This window comes from Balaenoptera physalus, assembly GCF_965194825.1.
Source record: "Balaenoptera physalus genome assembly, chromosome: 5".
Taxonomy (NCBI): Eukaryota; Metazoa; Chordata; class Mammalia; order Artiodactyla; family Balaenopteridae; genus Balaenoptera; species Balaenoptera physalus.
Window position 1 is genome coordinate 149,364,612 of NC_138884.1, and position 17,130 is coordinate 149,381,741.

At 58.1% G+C, this 17,130-nt stretch overlaps 1 protein-coding gene across 8 annotated transcripts in view; it reads left to right on the forward strand.

Moving 5' to 3' along the window:
• ZFYVE28 (zinc finger FYVE-type containing 28) overlaps window positions 1-17,130 on the forward strand; it is a 114,481-nt gene that overhangs the window by 509 nt on the left and 96,842 nt on the right. The gene's annotated exons all lie outside the window — the stretch shown is intronic.

Below are 17,130 nucleotides of genomic sequence, written 5' to 3' on the forward strand. Positions count from 1 at the left end.
CTCCGTCGTGCCGCCGACACCCTACCCTCCACTCCGCGACTTGCTCACACCGTCGCCCTCCCCCTTCCACGGGTCCCCCCACCCCGCCCGGTCCCAAACCGCCCCTCCTGCTCTTACCCTCGGGCCAGGGTGCACTCCCTCCCCACGCCTGCCCGCTGCCAGATGGGCCCCTCTCCCTTCTCATTCCGGTCCTGCGTGGTGCCCTGCTCACACCTCGTGGTCGCCAACCCGCAGCCCGAGCAGACACCCTCCTACTTCTCCTGGGTCCCGGAAAAACCTTTCCATCCCCCCTTCCTACACCAGGGATGACTCTCCCGTTTCTCTTCTGCCTCCCCCCACCCCGCCATTATTCTGGACCCGGAATGTACCGCCTAACCTCCCTCCGCAATCCGGAACAGATCCTCTCCCCACTTACCGCAGGTTCTGGAGGGGACCCCCATGTCCCTCTCCCGGGTCCCGGACGGACCCCTCCTTCCTTGTGTCCAGAGCGGGTCCCCATCCCACTGTCCCGGCCCTGCCTTCCCGAACCAGGACCGATACGCGCCTCGGCCCAGTTCGCGTCCCCATCCTTGTCCCGTGCCCATCCTTCGCCCGTGCCCACCCGCGTGCTGTCAAATCCAGGGCAGTCCCCTGCCCGGCGGCGGCGGGGTGAGCGCGCCCGGGGCCGCAGGCTCAGCGGGGCCAGAGGTGGGGTCCTCCCGGCGCGGCGCCCCTCCCCGGCCGTGGGGTCGGGGTCTGGGCAGCGCGCCCTGCTCCTCGGCAGCTGCGCCAGTCGCACTGCGGGCGCTGCGTCCCTGCCGCCCGCCCAGGGCTCGTGTCCGCTGCGGCCAGAGCTAGTCCTAGTCTGGGTGCGGCGGTGCCCAGGAGCCGGGCGCAGAGTCCTGGGAGCATCCTAGGCGTCCGGGGGTCGAACCCTGGGGGCTGGCACCGCGGTAGGGCTGGGGCGCTGGGGTCTTGGCTGGGGGTGGGTATTGGCCGGGGTGGGGCCAATGGTCACGTCTAGGCGCCTCGGACATCCACAGTGTGCCTGAGCGACCCAAGGAACACTGCCCCCGCCACGCCCCCCCCCCCCCCGCAGGGCTGACCACTTCTCTGGGTCTGGCTTTTCTGCTCTCCTCCCCCGCCGTGGGTGATCTCCCAGGGTGGGCTGGGGAGGGCAGGTGTTCCTGAAATCTGTGCTCTCCTGCAGCGGGTCCGTTGGAGGATGGGCACCCGAGGTCCTGGGGCGAGTTCAGGGACGGGAAGGGCTCATGCTTCATCGCCTTTGGGGCCGGAGAGTTCTCCCAGTGTTGGGTCGAGGGCTTAGGGTGCCTGGGACCGCCCCTTGCTCGGCCTTGGCCTGGCCCAGAGGGGATTCGGGTTGTTTCTTGCTTGGTGCAGCTGCGCAGCCCTGCTCCCCCTTCGCACCTCCCTGTCTTTGTAGCAGCTGCTTCTTAGTGGTGTTCTGGTGTGACCCTGGTGCTTCCCGGAGCTGCCTGTGGTTTGGGGCCTCCCTGCCCTTGGCAGCCCCCTGCCCAGCCCTCTCCTTGCTGCAGTCCCCCCGAGGCGGCTCTGATCCTACCTGCTGGTGCTGGGTAGGGTGCCAGGGGAGGGTGGCAGCCCGTGCACGCGATGTGTGTACAAGGAGCGGCTTATTGTTTGTGTGACTTCTGCCACCAGTTAAGGAAAGACCAGGGGGACTTGTCAGAAGGCCGTTGTGAGGGTGAGCCGCAGCAGCAGGTTTTCAGTGATAAACGGCAAGGGCCAGCAGAGAAACGTATCATAGGAACATTCTGGCGTCTCTGAAAACACATTTGCCAAGGGTCCTAGGGCTCCGCATGCCTTTTCCCAGACGTGGCTGTGGAAGAGGACTTGTTTCTAGGATTGCCTAACTGTATTACGTTGTTGGAAGGGACGGAAAAGCAACGTGGAATCTCTGTTTCATCTACAGCTGAATAATTTCAGTGGCCCTGCCTGTTTCAGTTTAGGGAAAAGTCTTTAAAAGTGGAAAATGATACTACCCGTGAGACTGTGCCCCGGAATTGAGAGTCGTATCCCTAATTTTCCCTCTCAGCAGGCAGCTGCCCTTCCAAAGCCAGCCCCCGGGCTGACCAGGGTAAGGTGGAGAGCTGGTGAGTCAGCCAATCCCAGCGACTCAGCCCAGAGCTGCGCGCCGTAGGAGAAGGGAGGGGATAGCGTTTCATCTGGTCCTTTCCTTTCCTTCACTGTGGTGTCTTGGGCTGCTGTCTGACCCCTGGACTCAAGACACATCTCTGTCTGAGATCTTTGTGTTTGCCCTGCGGTCAGCCTGAGCATGGCAGTTCCTTTTTGGACATCTGTCTTTGGGGTTAAATGTCTTAATTATTTGAAGGGTTGGAGTAGGTTAGGTCACCCCAGTAGCTTTTCATTTTTCAAACCGAAGCTCATATTTTGGCCTCAGGTTATGAATTGAATTTTATGCTTCCCCTTCCTGTCTAATTTAACACATTTGGGCGCAAGTGAGCAGGAGTCAGTTCTGGGAGGTTTCCGGGCCTGGAAGAGTTGAAGTGTTAAATGTTAGCTGTGGGAGGATGTGTCTCAGAGAGATTGTTGCCTGTAGTTAGGATTTTTTCCACTGTTGTATTTAGATAGATGTACAATTGGAACTGAATTCTTGATTTAATCCCTGCTTTGGTTTAAAACTGAACACTGAGCTTCTTGTTCATTACAGTGCAGTGGAAAACATTCTGAAACCAAAAATATTCATTGTTCTTGTAGTTCTAAAAAGCGTTTGGAAATGCTTTAAAACATTCTTATACGACACTTAGAATTTTTGATATCTGAATCATTAATAACTACCGGAGTTGAGTAACAAACAAACCAACCTGATGTGTGCAGTAGTTACTTGCAGACTCTAATATTTCCATTTATTTTCTTTAAGGCAGTCTTTTAAACACTATTATGATTTTTTCCATGGAAAGTGTTCAGGATTTCTAAGTGTCTTTGCTTTTGTTTGGGGAAAGGCTTTCCAAAAAAGAGTTAACGTTCAGAAGGGGAAACATTTTGGAATACCGGGGTCTTCATTTGAAACAAAAGTCTCAATACTTGTGTTTCATGCTGGGTTATAATTTTCTTGTTGATCCCTGCTGACTGTGCTAAGGGGTGAAGTGCTCGTGCGGGGGTTGGAGGACCCTGACCGGCCCCCACCAGGTCTTCTTGGCCACCGTCAAGGAGCATGTTAGTAATGGTACAGGATGAACTTGTGTTTTCCATCTTTGAGGAAGAATTGATTGGCGGGTAGGTGGCATTGTCCAGATGGATGGCGATTACCACGCTGATGGTAATTACCATGGTAATTACCACGCTTCACGTGCACCTCATGAAGAACTGTCTTGTCTGCACCCCCAAACCACTTCTGGGATGTGGGTCATTAATTTTCCTTGTCCCCCTTCTTCGTGGGGAAGCATTCCTTGTAAACACAGTGCTTTGCCGAGTGATGTTTATCTGGAAACTTTCTGTCAGTATTCTGGGTTCAGATTAGGGATGAAATGGCCTTCTCAAAGAGAAGCCGAGTAACCTGCTGGGTGTGTGCGCTTCTTGAACCAAGAGCCCTTTGATCTTTGCAGGGTTAAGTTCTGCCTGCTGTAGGCTGGGGGCGGGGGGATGTGTGTGGAGCTTCCCACCCTGGCTGTTGACTTAACCCGGCCTCAGTCAGCAGCTGGGCGTCCAGAGCCACGCCCAGGGCCCCTCCCTGTTTCCAGAGCCCTGGCCCCCCCGGCCGTGGGCAGTGGGCATGGAGCTGCCCGTTGGTGGCTGGCACTCTGCACGTTGACCACCAGGTGGAGGGGGCCACAGCCTGGAAGTGCAGCGGCAGTTGGGGGCCCTTCAGGTGTTAAATGAGCGGCCCCAGGGCTGGGGAGACGCCGGGCTTGTGTCTGCACGGCCCCCGCATGCACAGGCGATGAGCAGCTCACTTGTGCTTACCGGGCTGCCCCACGGTGGCCGAGGGTGAGCGGTGATGGCACGGATGACGGGGACCCAGAGAAGCCCAGCCACACGGTCAGCAAAGCCCCTGGTTCAGAGCGTGGCGGGAGGGGTCGTGGTGGAGGCGAGTGAGACGGTGGTCTTCCCACGACCTGGCCTTGCTGCCCTGGGCTCTGCACGGGAGCCTGAGTGTGACCGTGAGTGGGACGCGGCAGCCCCAGCACGGGCCTCGCTCTCCCCGCCCGCTCGAGTGGGAGACGAGCTGCTGTCCTCAGAGCACTGAGTGCAGCCCTCGCTGGGCACAGACACTGCTCCAGGGTCTTGGGATTTTAGTGTTAACTTCTAGCCAGGCTGCTACCTAGTTCTTTCTCGGCCGATAAACTCTGAGTGCCCAGCTGCGGCTGAGGCTGTCCTTGGAGTTGCGCGTTTGTCTCCGAGGTGAGCTGCAGGAGAGCCAGTGGTGCGGACGCCCAGTGCACAGGCTGTGCCAGCGCCGAGCTCCCTCTGCCAGCGGGTGCCGGGCCCAGCGTGGGGCTCGGAAGCCCCGGGAAGGATGCTCCGCTGTGCTGAGTCAGAGTGGGCTTGGCTGGCCTAGTGCACCTGTTTTTTGTCCCTGAATTCAGAAGGCGCTGGGCCCCCCTCCCTGCTGCCGGCTCTGGCCGCCCCACCTCCCCCAGAGAGCCTTCCTTACGATGCACAAGCATCGTCCTGCCTGGGCGGATGGGAGGGCCCGAGAGTCCACTTGTCAAGGAGGCTTGTAGCACCCATGCCGGGTCTGCTAGGTAGACCCAGGGGCAGCTCTCGCCTCCTTCCCCAGGCTTTGCTGTACTTCTGTCTGGGGCTGCGGGAGCTTGTGGGGCCGCACACGCCCAGCCTGTGCCGCTGACACTGGCCGGGAGGGGACGGGCTGAGCTGCAGACAGGCTGCGAGCATCAGTTTCTGTGCCAACTCTGTGCCAACTCTGATGTCATCACTTAGGGCTCTGTGCTTTACCATCAGTGCATTGTATTTATGGGAAATGTATGATACGGTTTCTGTTAAATGGGTGAGTCATAGGCAGGGAGGCTTAAGCTTCGCCTAATTGATATCTGGCCTTGGCGTCCAGCAGGCGGCGGCGTGGCGGGGAGGGAACCCTCGGTGTACTGCCCCCCTGTGAACGGGAAGTGTGTTGGGCGACTTCATTTGACCCTCCCTTCTGAGGTGGGTGATGTCGGGAGGCTTTAGTGCCTCTCCTTAAGGCTGTCAGGCGTTCCCAGAACACCAGATAGGCTTGTTTTACAAGTGTGAAAATGCACATCTGAGAGCCCGTAAGTGACTGAACGGTCATCCGCTGGTTTTGAAGGCAGAGTCTTGCTGGAGTTGATAGCATCGAGTAGCCACAGCCCTTAAGTGTGTGCCGTGTGCCCACACAAAGGTGGACAAAGGGGAGCTGATTCCAGTTCAAAGACAAATAAATGTCTAGAATGCTGTGTGTTGTCAGCATTTCTCCCGTGTTTATTGCCCTAAGTCTTTGCGGCCCACGTGGCTTATGTGTTTTGATGGTGTTGAAGCCACAGACAGGGCAGCAGGGCCTGGGCGGGAACCCTGACGGCCCCTCCCGCAGCCCTGTCTGCCAGGCGGGGGTGAGGGGACCCGTTGCGTGGAATTTGAGGGGACCATCTCTGTCAAAGACTCACAGTGATGGCTCAAGAAATGACCTCTGTCACTATCAGCGGAACTTGCAGGTGGGTCGGAGGTGTGGGGTTGAAACAGAACCGTGCGTGGAGGACTTTATGGAGTCCCAGAGGCCATCGTGGCTGCCGGCTACTCCTACTGGGTCATTTTGAGAATGAAGTGTCTCGACGGGTGCCCTCCCCCCCCCCCGACTTCTTTTCGTGCTCATTTGCTGGGAACAGACCCTGACTCAGTGCACTCCGGCGTCCCGGGGGTCCGGTTACCTGCGCCCTCCCCGGTGGCAGAGACGCTGCCTACCATCTGGGTACCCTCTCCCAAGTGAAAGTCCTGGGACTGAGTTTCAGCCAGTGTGGGCAGCAGTGGCGTCCACTGTGTCAGGCCCAACACCAGACCTCTTGAGCTGTCCTCCTGTGGATGTGGTCTGCGTCCCTGGTTCCTTGGCGGGAGGCTCAGGATCCAGTAGAGGACCCCAGGGCCATGGGGGAGTGAAGGAGCTGGGGAAGGGGCTGCGCGTGAGTGACAGCTTGGGATAGGTCTCTGTTGCTTAAGGCACTGAGGCTTTGGGGGTGCTTGTTAACATTTTGATTATCCTAATGCACCCCGTCTTACAAATGAGGTTAACTTGCTGGAGCCTTCACAGGCAGGGGGAGGCAGGATTGGGACTGAACTCAGGTCTGTCTGACCCCAGAGCTGGAATCCGTAAGCACCCCATCCTGAGCTGTGCGCGTCCTGTGGGAGTGAACTGTCGCTGCCATCAGTTTTTACATGAGTTCCATTTGGTGAAACAATTACTTTTGTACTTTTTACAGTTGGATTGCAAAGAAACTTAGATATCGATGGGCAATTCAAGTGTTTGAAGGAGGAAGACAAAAATGAATGGATTTTTTTCCCACTGATCTGAATAGATTAAGCAAAAGTAGAATAGAACATTTCATGTTATGGTAATTTATGTAGAGTAGTTGGTTAACATGAATGGAATGTTTTTTTCCTTCTTACAGTAAGTATTTTGAAACCCTTCCATTTTCTCATAGTTTTCGTGCTGGGTGGGGTCAGGGGAATGTTGGGGGCACTTCACATGGGGCTCCCTTCATGGCTGAGGGGGTCCTTTGAGCTCTGCATGGGGGGCTCTGTAAGTCTCTACCGTGGTGGGGTTTGCTCCAGCTAATGCCTTCCCCTTGGCAAACCACCCTCCAACCATGGGGGTACACTGGGTACCCATTGTAGGGATGATGTCTTTAGAACAGTAATTCTTTTCTTGCATTTTCAGTTTTTGAAAATGTTTCCAATTGTTTTTAGGGATATTGTAGTTATAAAAAGGTCTAAAAGCAGAATCAACCACCTAGATGTTAGATACATTTAAGAATTGTACACCCATGCTCACAGTAACATGAATAGCCAGGTGAAAACAGCCCAAATGTCCATCAACAGTGAACAGGTAAATATCAAAAAAATGGGGTATATACACACAATGGAATACTATTCAGCCACGAAAAGGAATGAAGTACCTAGTGCAACGTGGATGAGCCTTGACAACCTGATGCTACGTGTAAAGAAGCCAGACACAAAAGGACAAATAGTGTGTGATTCCATTTATGTGAAATGTCCAGGAAAGGCAAATCCACAGAGACAGGAAGCGGGTCAGTGGTTGCTGCGGGGTAGGGGGTGGAATGAGGAGTGATAGCAAAAATGTATGGGGTTTCTTTTGGCGAGGGCAATGAGAAAGTTTTAAAACTGGAGAGTGGACAACATTGTGAATGCACTAAACGGCACTGGATTGCACACTTTAAAATGGTTACTTGTACGTGATGTGAATTTCACTTCAATTGAAAAAAAAGAATTTCAGCATTTTTGGAGAGGATTTTTTTTTTTTTTTTGCGAATTGTAGTGTTTTTTGAGATAAACAAGGGAAAAGATGTTTCGCAGCTGAGTGAAAAGATGCTCGGGGCCACATCTCTTGAGGGGCTTGGCGTTCCGAGGCCCAGCTGCTTCTAGGTCCCCACAGGGCCAGCGCCCCATCGGGGGAGGGGCTGCCAACTCTCCCTCCTGGTGGTGTAGGGGCGGGGATGCTGCAGCCTGGCGAGTGCCCCCAGAAGAGGGGTGGGTGGACAGGGGCCTGCTGGGTCACACGTTGAGTGCCGGCGGGGGTGGGCTGGAGGGATTCACACGTGGAGCCCCGCCCTCAGTGGCAGAGAGCTTGGGAAACTCTCCCCCCGCCACCTTTGGTGCTAAAAGTCACCTGGGTGCCTGGCGGAATAAAATGCAAAACCATCCCAGAAGGGCCCTCCTGCCGCACCTCTGAGGTGGAATTCACAGTAAAAAGTTACAAACTCCCGAGAAAGTGGTTCTCCCTGAGCAAGAATCAGGAACAGCAAAGGCTAAGGGAACTGCCGTTTAGAACAGTCCAAGGTGTAGGGGGAAAGGAAACCACAAGGCAACATGGAGCCTCTTTTAAACAAGGGCCAAATGGAGCTCCCAGAATGAAAAAGACAGTCACTGGGTTTAAAAACTCAAAGCTGGAACCCACCCCGAGGAATGGGTTAAACGTTGGAGAGGGTCGCTGACCTGGCAGGTGGTTGCGGAGATCACCCAGCAGGTGGCCAGGGAGGTGAAAGGCAACCTGAGAGGGTCGGGGACACGGAGGACAGGATGAGGGGGCTCAAGGTGCATCTGACGGGGCTTCCAGGATGAGAGGCCAGAGAGAAGGGGAGGCTTTTGTCAGCTGTGTTGATGGATGTTCAGGTTCAGTGAAGCCCAAGCCCTAAACGGAGTAAACGGTACTAAGCAGACGGGCACGTTGGATGCACGGCGTGTCGGGACTTCGAGGGAGGACAGTGGGCCAGGCTGCGGCCTCCAGGCCTGGAGACTCTGGGGGCCGAGGGATCTTGCCGGGAGGAGGCACCTGGCTCCACGCAGAGTCCCGACCGGGGCTGGGCTGCCATCCGCAGAGCAGAGTCAGATGAAGACAGTTTTACACGAAGACAAAAAAGTAACCGCCCCCAAATCCTTGCTGAAGAGAACTGGGAGATGTTCTCCAAAAGCAAAGTCAAAGTCAGAAGGAGGGAGTGGGAGGCGAGAAGCAGTCAGAAGTGAGCGTGGGGGCAGATGCCGGGAGCGGAGATTCTGGCAACAAGGGGCCTCAAGAGGCAGCCGGGATGGAAGCCCTGGACGGTAACGCCCGTAACGCCCTGGACGGCCTCCGCTGGTTCAGGATGAGGCCGGAGGTGTTGGCCGGCCTCAGACCCTGAGCTGAGTGTGTGAATTAACTCAGGCGAACCCTAGGATGATAGCTACAGAAGGGTGAGTTCCAGACCAGGAGAGGGAAAAAAAGAATAAAGTAGATGTAACCAATGCAGTCGAAGCAGGAAAGGAGGCAAGAAGGCAGCAAAGCCAAAGCACAGTAAATAAAAAGCAAGAAATAAAGCTTTAGGAATCGTGGCAAATGCATTGGTGTTCTCAGAAATGCAGATGGAGCAAGCCTGCCAGGTGGTGCCCCAGGGCAGCTTGAAGGAGGGGCAACCCCGGGGAGGGGTCTCTATCCCTGCGCTGTAAGCAGGGCCACAGGTAACCCACCCACCCCACCGAGAAGTAGGTTGGCTCGAGCTAGGGAAGCAGGCTCCAGGGGATTTGCCTGCGGGTGGGGTGTTTTGGGAGGGACGGGGTTGGAGGGGGAGGAAGCTGGGCCTTGACGGGCTGGCCCTTCAGGGCGGCCTTCCCACCACTCTGGACGGGTGGTGGATGGGGCTGCCCGGGGAGGGCCCTTCTCAGCCAAGGGCAGTCCTGGGGGCTGGGGGGTGGGCCCCTCCGTCCTGGGGTGCGTCTGGGCCAGGGACGCAGCATCCCCTCTCCTCACTTCCATCCCTTACCTCTTCTGCTCAGACCGAGAGCCTCGTGAAGAAGGGCTGTGTCTGTTGGGTTGACTGGCCAGCACTGTGTAACTGGAGGTCCGTGCAGGGCCACTTTCTCCCGCGTTTGAGGTCGTGCACAGGTGTCCCTGAGTGTCAGAGGAGGAGGTGGTCACACGTGGTCCTGGGGGCCGCTGCCCCCAGACAGGACCCTTGAACGTGGAGGACGGCTCAGCCCGGGACCTTCCACCCCGTTGGGTGTCTCTCGCTTTCTCGTGTGTCTTGCTGGTTTAGGCTCTTGTCTCCGTGTGGAGAGGGGCGCTGAGCCGCCCGCGCCCCCTGCGCTGGAGCCTGCAGGCTGTTAGGAGGCGTCCGTCCCCTACCCCACACCCAGGCCCGGCGGTGGCTTTGCTCACATGGATGGTGGGTGGGCACAAGCGCAGGATGTGGGCTCAGGACCCCGGGTCAGCTCTGGTCTCCTCACCCGAGGGGGTGACAGATGTGCTCCCTGTGTTGACGGGCTCTGTGCCTTGGCCGAACGGGAGGCCCTCGGACACCCCCAGGGCTGGCCGCCCAGCCCCGCGGCCCCGTGACCCGGCTCCCGGGGGCCCGGTCGTGCGGGGCCGGCAGAGGGGACCCCGCCCGGACACCCACTGCTCATGTTGCTGATCAGGGACGCGCGAGGTGCTGGACGAGGCGCTCACGGTGGGCCGTTTCCCCGGCATCCGCCACGCCGGTGCCCCGGGCATCGTCCGCCCGAGTGCCCGCAGTGCACCCGTGTCTGGCTGGCGCTGGGCCAGCTGGGGCGAGCAGGCTGGGGCTCTCTGGGACCGTGGGGACACCGACCAGCTCTCCACAGTCGGGGACACCCAGAAGGGACGGCGCGGGGGCAGCCAAGCGTCCTCGGCCTCCCCGGCGCCCCGTCCCACCGCGCGGGCCCCATCACGGCAGAACCCTAGATCCCTGGCAGCCTGTCTGGTGGGTGCTTGGAAACTGCTTTGAGAGAACCAAGGGGCCCACTTGCGTGACGGTGACTCGAGTGCACGATGCTGGGCTCCATTGTCACATGGCGGCACCGCCTGCTTGCCCCTCCTTGCCCTCCCGGTCCCAGCGGCACTGGGACCACCCCCTGCCCACCGGCACCTTCCCTCTGACCAAGACCACAGCGTCGGGCCTGGCCCGCTCCCCACCTCTGCCCCCAGTGTCCCACCGTGGGCCGAGGGACGCGGTCGGCGTGCGGCCTCTAACGGGCGCTGGGGCCCTGGGGAGGTCTGATTGGTCTATGCAGACGTGCTCCAGATTATCGTAGAGTCAGGGACTGTTGAGTGGACGCCCTGCCTCCCCATGGGGACAGAACTGGAAAGGCAAATGGCAGTGTCACATGTGACACGTCCCCCGTTTTCCCTGTGCAGCACGGCCTGTGAGGGGCCGGGGAATCGTGGCTTCTGCTCCAAAGGCCCAGACCCGGTGTGGGTGGACCGGTGCCCGTGCCCTGCTGTCTGGGGCTCCCCTCAGCGCTTTCCCAAGGATGTGCTTTGGGGCACAGATCGACTTGTTGATGAGGCCTGTTGTCGGTTTTTGTTTTTTTGTTATATGTCTTGTTTTTTAAAAGAACTAGGTGACATTCATATGACATACAGTGAACCATGTCAGGGCGCCCATTCAGTGCAGTCTCCCCCGGTTTACAAACTCTTCCACCAGCCGCAGAAGCGCCCTGTATCCCTGATGTAACCTCTCCCCACTGTCCCCTCCCCTAGCCCCCGGTAACCTCCAGTCTGCTTTCTGTCTCTGTGGGTTTGCCTCTCCTGGACATTTCGTATAAAAGGAGCCCCACAGTATGGGGCCTTTTGTGTCTGACTTTCTTCACGTGCGTTTCATCCACGTTGTAGCACGTGTAGGACTTTCCTTTGTAAGGATGAGTCACATTCCATTGTACGGATAGGCCGCCCTTTACCTGTCCATTCATCCATCCACGGACATTGGGCTGTTTCCACCTTTTGGCCCTTGTGAGTAAGGCTGCTGTGAACCTTCGTGTACACGTTTTCGTGTAGACGTATGTTTTCATTCTCCTGGGCAGGTACCCAGGAGCAGAGTCTGTGCCTAACATCGTGAGGAACTTCTAGACTCTTTCCCCGTTGTGGTTCTTGACAAATGCAGGGTGGGTGGTGGAGGAGGGGGGTAGGGCCTGTGAGAGCCACAGGGCGTCCAGACGGGGCACTGATGGCTGCCAGGCCTGTGTGCTCTGGCCTTTGGGCCGCCCCAACCCTGGTGAGCAGGTGTCCCGATGGCATCCCCACTTCTCAGCGCTCAGCAACCACGACAGACTCCTTGGGATCGCAGGCCTGGTGGTCCTCCGAAATGGGCTGTGCCCTCTCCTCCGACACCCCCAGGCTCATGGCGGGCCGGGCCCACGCTCCAGGAGTCCTCCGAGGTAGTGTAGCGTGTGCCAACTCTCCTCTGCGTGACTGGGCCTTTCTCACGCGGCATCCCCACACCCCCCGCCGGGCGCAGTGGCGAGGTCCCCTGGATGGGGGTGGTGGCGTTCTTTGTCTGCCTTGGGTCCCGGGAGCTGGTCGCGGCTGAGCGGAGAGTGGGGCCGCCCCTGGGCTGTTGCTGCGGGCAGTGGCTGCCTCTGGCGGCTCTCGGACACTGGGGCACTTTGGGCCCTGGTGAGGGACGGAGCCCTCGCTCTGCATCTGGGTTCCAGCCAGAACGGGCTGTCCACTCAGGCAGAGGCTTTGGCCCTGCAGCAGGTGCGGGTGCCGGGGCTGCAGGTGGGTGAGGTCCCTCTTAGAAAAGAGCTGTGCGCCGTCACAAGTGCCCGTGCAAACCAGGTGTGGGGGGGCTCTGAAGAGGAGCCAGACATGGTGACCTGTGCTCAGGAGGCTGGAGAACGGGGCCACGGGCACGCTGGGCAGGGGCAGCGTGGTGTGGTCAGGGGCAGGCAGGAGGTTCTGACCGCCAGAGAGGATGCCTGGGCAGGAGGGGGGCTGCGGCTGGCAGGCTTGGGCACGAAGGGCCAGGCTCGAAGCTCAGACCTTCCTTGGTCCTGAGAGCAAGATTACAGTCCGAGTTTGTGGGACATGGGCACCACCCAGACATTTTAGGATCTGCGTGACCAGCTGTTAATAGGTTGGACCGTATCCCCCAAAAGACAGTTCAAGCCCTAAGCCCTGTACCCAAGAACATGGCCTTATTTGGAGACAGGGTCTAGTTAAAATGTTGTCATCAGGGTGGGCCCCGAGCCAACAGAACTGGGGTCCCTATGAAAAGGGGACATTTGGGCACAGATGCACACAGGGAGGAGGCCATGTGCAGACAGAGGCAGAGATGGAGTGATGTTTCTACAAGCCAAAGAACGCCAAGATTGCCAGCACCCCCAGAAGCTGCGGGGGAGAGAGGGACAGAGTCTCCTCAGAGCCTCAGAACTATGGGAATCTACGTCTGTGTACCTGGTCTGGCAGCCTGAGTGATGGCGAGATTGCACAGAGCCGACCCGGAGAGGTGGCCGAGCCCTGGGCTGGCGGACTCGGCTGTGCGTCAGGAATTCCTGCACATTCCAGCTGCTTCCATGGCCCTGGGGTTTGGCTCATCTTTGGCCTCGGGCCTCCCCATTGCCTCAAGCCTGGGAACTCTGGGGCCCACAGGCTCCCGCCCCCAGCCCTGCTGGCACCCCTCACCAGGAGCACCCAGGCGGGATCTGAGGGGAGGTGGTTTGGGGCTGAATGGGCTGAACTGGTGTCTTCAGGGAACATTTGCTGAGCATCAGCTGAGCCCTCGGCTGGCGCCACGGGTGGGCCACCCAGCCCGCGCCCACGAGAGCTTCCGTGGCCCCTGCAGCCTTGCCCAACGGTGGTGGCTCCCCAGGGGGTGGTTAATGCCTTCACCTCCTGTTGTCTGTTCCCCGCAGGATTCCCCACTAAACCCCGTGTGAAAAGTCCCTCTTAGAATTCGGAGCTCAGGATTCACTGGGGTGCTGGGAGGGGTCGTGTGACTGCATACCTGCTTCCCCAGGTGAGTCACACCTGGGCTGTGCCTGGCCTACTTACCAAGGTGGCATTTCCACTTCTGTCTGTGCTTGCTGTGCTGTCTTTGGCCCCATTCTCAGGCCACGTGTGACAGCAGCCACCTCTGGGCCTCTGTGGACAAAGCAGGGCGTCAGTCGATCAGAGTGAATAGCTTTGACCTGCTGCTCTGGCCTTGCTCCCTCCAGCAAAGCCCAGGTGGCTGGTGACCTCCAGGACCCTCATCCGAGGCAGTTTGGGACACCTGGTTGCTTAGAGTCACTGCTGCTCAAACACCTGTGCTTTAACAGCCAAACTGAGAAGCGCGAAGAGATTCGCTTTGTGTGCGTGTTTTATGTAAACGGAAGTCATCTCCTATCATTTGATGTTGCCAAATGTTCTGTGATGAACCAACAACATATAAAAACACTAGCCACAAGGCCCTTCACGTAGATGAATGAAGTGCAATCAAGTTAAAAAGAACAGTCCACCCTACCTGTGGTTCTCCGAGGCCTTTGGGAGGTTCTTGTTGTCACTGAAATTCTGGAACCAGGGAGGATCAGGGCTGTGTGCCCGTCCGGAGGAGCCGGCAAGCTTGTGTGGAGTGGCCAAAAAACCCAAAGGCTCTGGCCACCTCCGCGGGGAAGGGCCCTGTGTAGACGACTGGCACCGAAGCGGAGCCCTGTGCGCCGCGGGGCGTGCCTGCCCAGCTGTGCACGGTGAGCGTTTCCCTCGGGCTCTTTCTGGGGAGGATGCAGGTGATGGTGCGTCTTAGTGGGCGCCGGCCTGGCCTGCTGCCCTCCGCCCTGTGCTGAGGAAGCTTTGATAGGCGTGACGGAGAACCCAGCTCCATGTGGCCCGGTGACTGTGGGCACGAGCTGGCGTGGCTCACGTCCCGCTGGGTTGGGGTCCCGACCACCGCCTGGCCCTGCTCTGAGATCTCCTCCGGGTAAGGGGACAGTGCCAGGGACAGGGGCAGAGGACCCTACTTAGATGTGCACGTGGGGCGGAGTCTCGCTGTGGAGAGAGAGGGAGGGAGGGGGGCGGTTTCCTTGTGGCTGTTCCCTGTACGCCGTCTGGTGTGATGAAAGGAAGCCGTGAGCCCCTCCTACCCATCTCAGGACGGCAGTTAAGGTAATCGTTTATTCATTCAACGGGCAGTACTTGGGTAGGTACTTTGCTCCAGGCACTGGGCTGGGACTTTGGCAGAGACCAAGGCAGCAGAGGCTCTGGCCTCACATGGGACTTTCTCATGGGGGATAAAGCTGGGTGCCCGGAGCGAGTGGCCAAAGTAGCGGTTTCAGAGGGCGGCATGGTCACGGGTGTGGTGGGGGGAGAGCTGAGTGACCCGAAAGCTGCAGGGTCACCTCCCTGTGAGCCTGTGGGATCCTGGCTTGCCCACACGACAGCTTCATCTCCCAGGAGGTTGGAAATCACCAAGAGCGTCCCCCAGGCATGTTCTCTGGCTCCCAGGCCTGCAGGGCGCACAGAACAAGGCCGTCCAGTCTGGGAGGTGGGCTTCCTGAAGCCTCCCCGCAGAGGCTTGGGGCTGAGGGCCTTCATGGAACAAATGGGTCCACGTGTGGAACTCGGCGTGTCTGAGACGCCGGGACCTCTCGCCCCCTCTGAACGTGACCCTGTGCAGTTACCCTGCAGGTGTGACAGCCCAGGGTCTTTCTTCAGGGGACACTGACCCTGGGGAGCCGCCTCTCTGGACGGGGTGCTGACCAGCAGGGGGTCTTGGGGGTGGCAGTCATCGACACAGAAGGGACTGAGGGCACAGCAGATGGGAGCCAGCGGAGGTCTCCTCCATCCCGTGGGGCTGGAAAAGGGGCAGTGACTCAGGACCTGCGAGACAGCCTGCTCCCCAAGTCCAGGTTTTTTAAAACTTTCTTTTTTTAAAAAAAACAACCTTTTAAATGGCGTTACTGAGGCATAATGCGCTTAATGCCGATAAACTCTACTCCTAAAAAAGGTTAGGATGGTAAATTTTATGTTATGTGCATTTTATCACAGTTAGTATTTTTTTAAAATGCCGACGGGGCGGTGGAGCAGTTCTGTGACTAGGCTGTGGTGTGGATCCAGGGACCTGCCCGTGGGATACGGTCGTGCGGCACTCGTCACACGCACAGTGCAGTGCGCGGAGCACACGGGAGGTTGGCTGAGATGCGCAGCTCCGGTCTCTGTCAGTGTCCTGCTTACCATACGGTTCTGCAGTTTTGCCAGATGTCACCGTCGAGGGGAACGAGCGGGCGAAGGTGCACGGGACCGCTCTGTGCTGTTGTCTACGACTGCGTGTAAATCTACAACTACCTCAAAGTAAAACATTTAATAAAAATAACCTTTCAACAAGTCCATTGAGGTATAATTGACGTACAATAAACGGCACATATTTCAGGTGGACAGGTTAGGATTTGACACCTGTGAAACCGTCACCACAATGAAGACAGTGGGCATAACTATCCCCCCAGATGCTCCCTGGCCCCTCTGCATCCCCTCCGCCTCCACCCCCAGGCTAATGCTGGTCTGCTTGCTGTCATTATAGATCAGTTTAAACTTTCTATTAAAAAAAGGGTGTTTAACTAAGGACGACCGTGAGGGCCCCTGACCCTGCCACGGGGGTTTGTGGGGACTTACAAAGCGGAACAAAACGAGCTTCTAGAAAGTCCGTTCAGCGGTGGGACCATGGTCGGGGGTGCCGTGGACTGAATGTGTCCCCCGAACTCACGTGAAGCCCTCACCCCAGCGTGACTGTGTTTGGAGATTAGGAGGTAATTAAGGATAACTGCGGTCGTAGGGAGGGGCCCTGATCCCGTCTGACTACTGCCTGAGGAGCACTGTCTCTGCCGGGAGAACACGGCGAGGGGGAGGCCTCGTGGGAACGGCCACCCGGGCACCTTGGCCCTGGACGTCCAGCTTCCAGACCGTGAGAAATAAATGTCTGTATTTAAACTGCCAGGTCTCTGGTCTTCTCTCGTGGCTGGGGCGCAGGGGTTGACGTTACCGTTGTTGAGTGACGTCACTCCCCCCGTAAGGGAGGCAGGTTCATCTGGGGACGGTTTCCGAGTTCCCTGTGCTGGGACCGCCAGGCCTCCGTCTCCATGGGGCCACCCACCTTTCAGCACCGGTGCTGGGCTTCTGTCTACGCCGGGGCCAGTGGTCCAAGAGAGGGACATGGTGCAGGAGAGCCCTGAGTGTTCACAAGGAGCGCTGGCTGCATTCCCTCAGCCTAGGTGGGTCACGGACCAGCCCAGGTCCAAGGAGGGAAAGAGACCCCACTTCAATGGGAGGAGAGGCCTGGCCACAGGGGAGGTGGGGGTCCAGGTGCATCTTTGTAGGCAGTCTGCCTCCCCCTGCCCACTGGATCTCACCCCCCCTTGTACACTGGATCTCACAGACCCCTTGTCAACTGGATCTCACCCTTCCCGCACACACTGGATCTCATCCGCCCGTACACTAGATCTCACTCCCCCTTATACACTGGATCTCACGCCCCCCCCCGTACACTGATTCTTGCCCCCTCCTTGTACACTGGATCTCACCCCACACACACTGGATCTCACCCCCCCCTTGTACAGTGGATCTCACACACCCCCTTGTACAATGGGTCTCACCCCACCCCCTGTACACTAGATCTCACCCCCCCTTGTACACTGGATCTAACACCC